The sequence below is a fragment of the Cnephaeus nilssonii genome (genome assembly GCF_951640355.1).
Source record: "Cnephaeus nilssonii genome assembly, contig: SCAFFOLD_70, whole genome shotgun sequence".
Lineage (NCBI taxonomy): Eukaryota > Metazoa > Chordata > Mammalia > Chiroptera > Vespertilionidae > Cnephaeus > Cnephaeus nilssonii.
The window spans coordinates 3,619-14,071 of NW_027645507.1; the positions used below are offsets into that span (position 1 = coordinate 3,619).

At 52.8% G+C, this 10,453-nt stretch overlaps 1 pseudogene across 1 annotated transcript; it reads right to left on the reverse strand.

The window, feature by feature from the left end:
- Positions 1–3,213: 3,213 nt before the first annotated feature.
- On the reverse strand, positions 3,214–5,648 carry LOC307096599 (phosphofurin acidic cluster sorting protein 2-like; annotated as a pseudogene). The gene is made up of 2 exons: positions 4,795–5,648; positions 3,214–4,652 (listed from the first exon to the last, which is right to left on the reverse strand). The product of its transcript is annotated as a phosphofurin acidic cluster sorting protein 2-like (transcript).
- Between the last annotated feature and the right edge of the window lie 4,805 nt (positions 5,649–10,453).

The following is a 10,453-nucleotide window of genomic DNA, read 5'->3' on the forward strand; positions in this document are numbered from 1 at the left end:
TCCAAAACAAGGAATAGGCCAAAAGTGTGGGAAATATATCCAACTGCAGTTTAAACCAGAATGAAAAATTCAAATAGAAATATTGCTCTTTCTCACCCTGGTCAGGGTGCCTCGTCAGTTGGTTGGAGAGGCATCCCATACACCAAAGGGTTGAAGGTTCGATTCCTGGTCAGGACACATACCTTGGTTGTGAGTTCTGAAAATGTTCTGAAACTAGAGAGTGTTTGTGATGTTATGGAACAGTTGCAAAAAAATTGTGAATATACTTGATGTTGGAATTTACACTTTGAAGGATCATAGAGTTAAAATTTATATAAATTAAATTTATTTTTAATGTAATATTATTAAATTTTATTTACAATACAAATGTTACTCAATAGTATAAGAAAAATACTTTAAAATTCTAAGTGTGTGTAAGATAAACAGAAAAAAAATTTTAATTGCTATTATTAGGGAGGGAAAGTCCTCTCTGCCATGGCAGCTGACACACACTGAGGCCCAGGACCTGGGACCACAGGCCTCCCAGGAGCTGAGGCGAGTGGCTCACAAGCTGCAGGTGGATCCACATCTGGAAGTGCAGTGACAGCTGTGCCTGGAGCCTGCTCTGGGTCTGGAGAGAGCAGCAGAGTTGGCGTTTCCTCTTTAGGTGTTTCCTGATCTTGCTCTGGAGCTGCTTCTGTAGATCCTGGAAGAGAACATGTTACACCATGACTGCCTTTTGTGCGCCTTCCAGGGAAGGGACCCTCCCATCTCCATCACTGAAGTCCCAGTTCAAGCCCCCACCCCAGGAAGTCCTCCAGACTGCAGGCCCTGGGCACTGACCTGAGCGACGCTGTGCTCCTGACTAACCACAGCCTCTGGGGGCTCTTCTCTGTGTGGCCCAGCCACATGCCCTCCCCCTCACAACCACACACTCCTCCTCCTCCTCCTGTGTCTCCGCCTCAGTGGGCTCAGGTGCTCCAGCTGTGAGGGAGATACTGGGCCTGGTTTGGCAGCTCTGGGGCTGGAAAGGTGAGCTCTATGCAGGCCAAAAGCATGATCAGGCTGGGAAATTCTGGCGGCCGATAAAAATCTTCAGGGTACTGGTCCAGCCAGATGCCCAGGATGCAGGAGATGGCCCTGGGGAGAGAGAGGTGGGCAGCAGGGTCTGAGGCCTGGCCTTTCCTTCCACACGGCCCTCCCAGAGCACAACTCAGAGAGCCTGGGGTCCTGTGCCTGCTGCTCCTGCCCATCCAGAAGCCAGACCTACTCCTTGTCCACCTTCAACCTGGCAGTCCTGGCAGAGACGCGCCTGGTCACCCAGGAGGGGCTGGCAGAAAGCACTCCTGACAGTCTAGAGCAGGCGTCCTCAAACTACGGCCCGCGGGCCACATGCGGGTGTTTTTGCCGTTTTTTTTTTTTTTTAATTCAAAATAAGATATGAGCAGTGTGCATAGGAATTTGTTCATAGTTGTTTTTTTTAACTATAGTCCGGCCCTCCAACGGTCTGAGGGACAGTGAACTGGCCCCCTGTTTAAAAAGTTTGAGGACCCCTGGTCTAGATCATTGAGGGAACCACCTGCCCCCTTCTTCAGGGGAACCTGACATGCTCTCTCAGTGTCCCTGTCCCCTCCCACTACCCTCCTCCCCAAAAGTCAACTCCATGAGGACAGGGAGGGCTGGTGTCTGCTCTGTTCATGTCACTCATTGGCACACAGTAGGTGCTCTAGGAATAGCTGACCAATGAGCGAACAAAGAAAATCTGTCTGCACCTCTGGCAACCCAGAGACCTCCCAACACCTCAGACTTTGGCTCCTGCACCTACGTGCTGCCTAATTCACTAGATGCCTGTGGGGTTCTTCTCCTCCCATTGACATTTACCTCCCATGGGTAGAGAGCAACAGCCACGCTGCCACTGAGGAGGTTCTACCAGATTGGTGAGCAAGGTCCCGGGATAGGGGTGCAGGCAGGACTGGGATTAGGAGCGGAAGGGTATGAATTTTCTGAGGGGCTCACTCTGTCCACTGACCTCCCCACTCGCCCACACCACCCATATCCGCACGCACAGCTCCCTGACTCGTGTCTTTTTTTCTAGGAGAAGCCCTCAGACCTCTGCCCTCTTGCAGAAATCCCACCATGAGTGGGATCCAGGGTTCTGCCAGCACCTTGAACTCACACTCCCCATACTTCTCTCACAGCTCTGATCCAAAGCCAAATCACATTTTCTGCTGGAACAGGGGTCCACCATCCTCTTCACAGTATGGGAAGATGCAGCCATAGGGAGAGGAGGCCAGGAGGACGTCACATCGGCTGTCCTGTGGGCACTATGAGCCTGTGTAGCCTAGTGTGACGGAATCGCTCCCGATTAGAAGGAAGCTCTGCAGTGCAGGCTTGGGGTCTGCTGTGTGCGCTGGATTATGGTCAGTGCCTAGAGACGTGTCTGTAACTGGCAGACTTCTCATATATTTGCTGAATGAGTGAGCCCAAACCAAACCCATCTCAGATAGCTGGGTGAATCTGAACCCCACTGCTCACCCTGGGGTTTCTGATCTGGCTTCACCCAGGATAAGGAGCCATAATGGAATCTCCAGTCTCTTTATCTAATGAGAAAAGTGCTTAGCCCTGTGCCCTGAGGAGAATCACAAATTTGGCAGAGACCCTGCCAACAGGAAGAGAAAATGACCAATTGACTCAAACACAGCCCCTCCAGCAGACCTCTCCACTTTCCAGCACCCAGAGGCACCCCACTGAGACCCTACAATAACCCTATTGGGCCTCATTTCTCCCCATGTTCCGAGGAACAAACACTCAGAGACATGCAGTGACCTGAAGTTTCAGAGCAAACAGGTGGCCAATGACCACTGTGCTGTGCAGGGGCAGGGGCTCACCTGGTACATGGTTGGTCTCTCACCTGTTGTAGCAAATGCTCTATAACAACACGGATGGTGGGGACAAATGCGGGGTCCCTGCCCAGGAAGGTGGGCACCTGGTATTTGCCCCGTTTGTCCAATCAGTGAGCCCAGGTGGTCATTACCACACTGGTCCTTTGTTTTTTCTCTTCTGCTTTGCCTTGTGAGGATGGAGTTTATTGGACACCACGAGTGAGTGTCCTGGGGCCACTGGGCTGGTTAGCAGCTGGGCCTGTCTCCGTGCTAAACTAAACTGTGAACAGAAAAGCAGCTGGTCCTTCCCGGGCTTGGCCAGGGCAGGGGGATGGGCAGGGGACAGGCAGGCTCAAAGGTGCGATTGGAGCATCTGAAGATGCGGGTGGGGAAGTGCTTGATGTGGGAGCTTCACGTTGTTCCACTGCACGCCGTCAACGAGGACCCGCAGTGTGTCCTGAGGGTGCTTGGCCCTGCAGATCAGGCGGCTGATGCCCTCGAGGCACTGGCTCTGGTACACCATGTCCTTGTCCTTGGTTTTCTTGGACAAACACATCACCTTCTTGTTGTTCTCCTTGTCCACAGTCATGGACTGGAAGGGCGTGAGGGCGTGGCTACAACCTCACCACTGCTGGGCAGCCTGCTGACCTGCAGAGACTGGAAGGTGTACTTGAGGGTGTTGCTGGCAGTAGCCTGGTCTTTGTTCTCAGAGTCTCTCTTTCTGTCTGTGGGCTGCGCTGCCGTCCAGTAATCTACCAGTAGCCCCATCAGCTCAGCACCAGCCCCGAAGGATATGAGAGGCCTCCTTGTTTGCCGCAGACCTGTATGGCCGGGGCGGCGGGGGGAGCGGGGGGGCCAATGACAGCACGCTAGAGCCCAAGCGGGCCGCATAATCTCAGTGTCCTGATGCGACCCAGAATGGTCCCACACTTCAAGGTCCACCACCCCCATGAAGGGAATGATGTTTAAGGACTCCTCATTGGGGCTCTTCTGTTTGTAGGTGAGTGTGGCCTCCACGATGGGCAATTGGTGGACACAGTTGGCCTCGCGGTGTACTGTGTGATTCTCAACACCATGCCCAGCCTGTCCTACACAGCCCTCTAGGCCTCCGTGTAGAATAGGTCCCGCCTGGGCAGGTCCTGGAAGAAGCTCTTGTAGCGGTAATGCACAGAGCCCAGGTACCTGGCCACGGGGTGGGAACCCAGCAGATGACTAGGAAGCACATGTAGCCCATCCGGGGGCAGGGGGGCACGGTTGTAGGACAGCAGCTCTAGGAAGAGCCACAGCACAGAGCTGAAGTACTGCTGTGCCCCTGCCACCGGGATCTTCACAGGCATCGGGGGCTGGGAATTGTAGTGACAGGGTCTCTGAATCCACAAGACGATGTTGCTGAAGGCCGCCTGGACCTCAGCCTTGGAGCAGGTGCACACCCCGGGCAGCATGTGTTGCTGCAGGACTCAGACTGGAACTGCCCCTGCCAGTCAGAGGTGTTGAGGAGGAGGATGTTCTGGGGCAGCTGGTATCAGAGATGAGGATGTGATTCAGCTGGCCGTACACCGTCTCCCTGAGGATCTGCAGCTGGCTCAGCGGGTCGGGGCAGTGCTTGTTGTTCAGGCTGTGGGCCCGCTTGTTCCTGGCTGTGCCACCTGCTGCTCCTTCAGGGATGTGCCCCAGCCCCAGTGGCCTGCCTGCTTCCCCTGGGATCTGGTGGAGGGGATGAGGAGAGACTAGGTCTTAGTGATGCATCCATTGGTTGCTTGAGGCTTGTCTTCTCCGTCACCTGGGTTGGACCTGGAGGCTCCTCTGGCGCTGGCACTGTGGATGCTCTAGCTCTCTGTCTGAGAGCTGGGCTGGGACAGGTCTTCCAGGTATGTCTTCAGGGTCCTGAGGACACTCTCATAGGCCACTGTCACGGTTCTTTAGTGAGTCCTACAGCAGATCCAGGTCCTCCACCTCAGGGACCTGCTCCGAAGACTCCTGCTCTGAGTCCAGGACCTCCTTCCACACTTGCACCCTGCGCAGCCACGCCCCAACTTTCTTGTTGGCATCTTGTTGCCTGGTCATCAATGGGGATCTTACTTCTCCTTGGCGCTGCTTTTTGGACTCCTCAAAGTCGAAGTCCTCCTCCTTTTGGTCCTGCCCGTGCCTGGGATCATTGCTGGCCTGCTGATCTGAGAATATTTCATACTCCATCTCCAGATAATGAACCCGAGACTTGGCCTTGAGGCCAGCCTTCTGGGTGCTGTCCTCGGGGTCGATGGGCTGGCTGGACAGGGAGGAGATGCTGACCTCAGCCACGTGGGCAGATGCCTCCGTGATGGTGCTATGGAGGCTCAGCATCTGGCCACCCTCGAGGCGTCGCTGCAACACCTCAGCCATGTCGATGGTGCCCACGGCGAGCGTCCGGTAACCCAGGATGGTCTGGTTTTTAAGGCGCTGCTTCTGTTGCAGCATGATCTGTAAGTTGTTGCCTTCTCTTTTGAGGGAGTGAGGGTACCACAGGGAGAAAGTCAGCGCCAGGTCGGTCTTCACGTGACCACTAGGGGGCAGCAGAATCTCGTCTGACCTCAAGATGTTTTTGGAGTCCTGGATTTTAACAGTGATCACCACAGCACTGAGCGCCTTCTCCAGCTCCTTGTAGATCAGCAGCTTGGTTAAGGTGAGGCTACATAGCCTGGGCACGCAGGTGGGGCTGGAGCACTCCACCTCCCAGGTGGAAATCAAGTTCATGGGCACCTGCGTGCTGAGTGCGATGGGCATGCTGTCCAGGCCCGCAGGCGCCGACATAGCGGTATGATTTCTATCCTGTGTTGGGAGAGGGGGAACATGCCATCAGAGGCAGCTCATAAACTGCCAGGTGGGTTGGGGGCTGCAGCTCAGACTGAACCCCAAGCACTCAGTGATTGGTGGCAAGAGGTGGGACAGGAGTGATCGCAGGGACCACATGCTAACCTGGCGGCCTTGCAAACTAGAGACCTAAAGTAATCACAAAGGATGGTCTGAAATTAAAGTGTTGTGTGGTGTTTTTTAACTAAAAGCAGCTTTTGGTGGATAGTGGTGTCCTAGGTTGTCATCTTCCCTGAAAAAAAGGTCTATCTTTATCTTAACTGAGCCTGTCTATTGTCTTTTTGCATCTATAAGAACATATTTTTGTAATGTCAAAGTCATTTTCCTTTATTCAGACCCCTCGAAGCACAGGCACTGCTCTGCTCTCTGCAGAGACCACACATCCCCTCATTGTTATTGAGTTCATTGTTGACTGTTCACATTCTGCACACACCTGAGTAAAAGAAGTACATGTCTACCATTTTACCTTTTATCCAGTCCCAGAGAGTTCCCTGCTGTGATTTCTCCTGCTTCCCTAATCTGTCACCAATGGATTTCATGAAACCCACACAAGTCTCCATTTTTCATTGTAATGTATAAAATAAGGTGCAAAGCTGCCATTCTCCGGAGCATTATTATCTCATTTGGTTGAGATTTTGCTTCACCGCAATTGTCTACACTTTGGCTCAAATAAAGTCACAACAATTCTGCACAGGTTTCCATGTTTTCTACACGGACAAGAGAAAAGGTTCTCGGCAGGCAACGTAGACTTGGAGGTGAGTGATGATGTGACACATTGGTGTCTTAGTCATTTCTTAGCAGAGGACGGACAGCACCTCCCTGTGTTAACAAGGTCACCCTGGGATTTCTGACAGAACATCCCATTCTAAGATGGGAACGGAGGCTTTTCCTGGGGTGGGAGGGTCTGGATATTAGGACAATGGGGTGTTCAGGGCAGCACCGTTGACATGACAACAGGAGGGGATCACGTCCAGGTCCCACAGCAGTGAAGAGATGGATCGCCAGCCCTGATAACAGGCCCCCCTCCTGGTATGTTGTGCAGCCCAGGGAGGCCCCAGCTTCTGACCGGGAGGGACCACAGGGATGTGATCCTCCGGGCAGCAAAGGGCAAAGCAAAAGACTTGGTACCCTGAGCCCCATGTCCTTTTGGGAAAAGCATCCCCACTAATCACGATGATGTGTAAGAGTGGGAGAAGGTGTGTAAGGATTGTCAGGACAACATGGACACGTGGAGATGGTCATTAAAAGGAAAAATCTGTAGACAAATGCAAAAATGCACTTGACTGAGCATGACGTGAAATGGTACAAAGTCTTCTGATGTTCCTAACACTTTGTGGGCAGTGACTTTGCATCAGTGAGAGTGGATTGTGGGGAGGATATGGGCCCCAGATTCCTTTGGACATTGGACTCTAGGAGGGAACTAGGGGCGTGACAGGGCAGCTTCTGGAACCCAACTACATGGGATCCTGGAGTCTGGGTCACCTCAACACCTGCACTCACCCTGCGGCCATGCTGCATGCTGGAGGATGGATGGGGCACCTGTGCCTCCTGCAGGGGCATGGAGTTGAGGACCCCATCTGTCAGCTCCTCTCTGTTCTCCTGAGCGGAGCTCTGTAAAGACAGTTCCCAGTCACCAGGGGAAAGCCTCAGAGCCCTGTTTTACTGGTTCTCTGCCCCTGTGACCCTCCGCTCCAGACACACACACACAGTGTGATGCGCTCCAACCTCTACTGCAGAGGAAAAGGTGTGACGTCCTGAGGGCTTGGATTCCCATTGGCACAGATAAGGGTCCCCTCTGGAACCACATCTCCAACTGCCTGCCCTGCTCTGGGGTGTGATCACAGCAGGACCTCTAGGTGATCCCCTGCCCCAAAAGCTGTTCCTGCCCCAGGGTTCTCCCTTCAGGTCCCTCTTCCCACCACATGAGGGGGAGGGGATGTAGGCTGTACAGGGATGGCGCACAGCAGTGGCCTGGCCTGAATGGGTCTGACCCAGGCCACCTTGTGTTACCTGAGGCCATATTTTTGGAAATGGCCAGCAACGTCGGGGACGAGGGTTGAAAAAACGTCTGCACTGTCTGGAGAAGCTCTCACTGTGGGGTCTTCGGAAGCAAGAGCACCAATCACTGGGAACACAGCAAGAGAACATCTTGCACTGGCAAATGCCTCTTGGCAAGTGAGCTGCCTGTGGGGCTGTTGCTAGATGTGGGTGCCTGGTTACAGGGTGTCCAAGTTCTATTGGATAGTGACCTCAGTACCTGGGATTGTCTTGCCTGAGTCCCCTCATCTCATGACAGCTATGCAGATAGTCCTGTGGGTGCTGTCTGTGAACCCTCTTCCCCATGAAGCACCTGATCTGTACACACCCTTAGGGGCAACAACACACTCCTCCCCCAGCCCCCTAGAAACTCTGGGTGCAGCCAGGGTCCCAGAGTTGAGTAAACCAAACTGGACTCAGACTCAACCCCTCATTCTTACCTCTTCTTGATCCTGGATAAGTCATTGTGCCTGTCAGGGCCCGTCTCTCTCCTGCCTGCACTATGGGTTATGCAGCAAGTGCTTCTTAGGGCTGTGCAGGCTCATGTGGGGAGTAGCTGTAAAGGAGGAGGAGGACTGTCACATGTAGGTAGTGCCTCCAACCTGTTTTTCCATCCTGTTGTCATCTCCTCTGAGTATGCTTTTCTTCTAATCCTACCCAAGATCATCGCATCTAGAGTGTGTGTGTGTGTGTGTGTGTGTGTGTGTGCGCGTGCGTGCCAGTGCTCCCTTTCTGGATCCCAGAACAAAACGGCCCCACGTAGGGAGGAATAGGCAGGACCTGCCCAGTATGTCAGGATTTCTAATTTCCAGACCAACTCTGTGGGGGAGGTGGGAGCCTTGACCTGGAAGGTCTGAATATTCCTGAACTCTCAACTCTGAATGTCATGTACCCTGGCCAATCCCTGCCTGACTATGGGCTTCTGTTTCCCACTTATCCAATGAGGGTGTGATTCAGAACTACATAAGCATGAGATCAGCATAGGGGGCCCAGCCCCAGCTTTCTCCACTGTGGGTGGGCTGTGGACAGAGGTGCACCTTTGTGATTCCAGATCTGGGCGCCTTTTCAGACAAATACTGTCTAGGCTGCCAAATGCCCACTGTCTCCCCCATGCCATCTTCATGTCTGTACTCGATTCCACCAGCACAGCCTTTTTCAGAGCCCCTGAGGAAACCTGGGTGCAGCCAAGGACTCCAACTTTGAGGACACACAGCTGGGTTTATCTCAGGCTCTGCATTCTGACCGTCTGTGATCCTGGGCAAGGCATGGACCACTCGGGTCACCGGTTCTCTCCTCAGTGACTCCCCGTGGTCTTCACCTTCCTCGTGTGGTGTGAATGTGTGGGTGTCAGTAGTGACTCCATAGAAGACGGCAAAGGGATCCAACACAACCTCCATGATTTGGTTCTAAAAAGTTAGTGCCTGGCCCAGCCAGAGTGGTTGAGCATCATCCTGGGCACTGAGAGTTTGCTGTTAGGTTCCTGGTCAGGGCACATACCTAGGTTTTGGGTATGATCCCTAGTCAGGTTGCATACAGGAGGCAACCAATTGATGCTTCTCTCTCACATTTATGTTTCTCTCTCTCTCTCTCTCTCTCTCTCTCTCTCTCTCTCTCTCTCTCTGTCTCTCTCATCAATTTTTTGGGAATAAATGAATTTAACATTTTAAAGCAAATCCATTTCATTTATTTTTTAATCTTTATTGTTGAAAGTGTTACATATGTCTTCTTTTTACCACATTGACCACTTCTAGCCAATCCCTGCCCCCCTCAGGCCTTTACCACCCTATTGACTGTGTCCCTGGGTTATGCATATACACATACAAGTTCTTTGGTTGATCTCTTCCCACCCTGAAAAGTTTTTTTAAATGTTGGTGCCTACCCACTTGCTCACTCTGATCTGTTCTCTCTCTCCCTCAGGCCACACTGAGGAATAAGCCTTTGTGCTCTGAGCTGCTATCTGGAGAGACCCACATGGCCTAGCACTGAATGAGACCAACAGACAGAGGGGAAGTCAGGCCTTGCATGCAAACTGAATCCCAAAGTCCCCCCGAGTGAGCTCAGACCCTCAGTGACACAGATCCTGCCTCAGCTGACACCACAGTAGTCCCAGCTGAGCCATGAGGGATTCCTCGTCACAGACATGTGAGCTAATATGTGTGTGTTGGTTAAGTCTCTAGTGTGGGGGAACTCTCAGCAGTAGATCACTAGCACAGTCCTCCCACACCAGGTGCTGCCCTGCCCTCCTATCTCCCTCATTTTTCTCCTCCCAGTTCCCTCCAGTCCCCACCCCCTCCTTTCTAACACGCTTTGCCTCCAGTTTTGAAGATGGCTGTGAAACTTAGGAAAGGACCCTGGAAAGTAGAGCCAAACTGAAAAGGGTAATTTGAAATAGGAAACGGCCTCTGCTGAGACCACAGTTCTGAGCTTCCAAGGTAAGGAGACGCTCCACGCAAGGCGGGTGGCTGCCCCTCCAGGCCCATCGCCAGTGCGCACAAGTGCACTGACCATCACCACGGACCTCTAAGGTAGACCTGCCCCCTTGATTTCCAGACCTCATCAGCTGCCATTGTGAAATCAGGATTAAGAGGGTAGACAAGTATTTATTCAACTTTCTGGTTTAGGAATCGCATCCTAAAGAGCCTGTGTAATGTCCCCGCGATGGGCTCACGTCCTCAGTGCTTACGGTCCTCAGGGTCAATGATAGGACT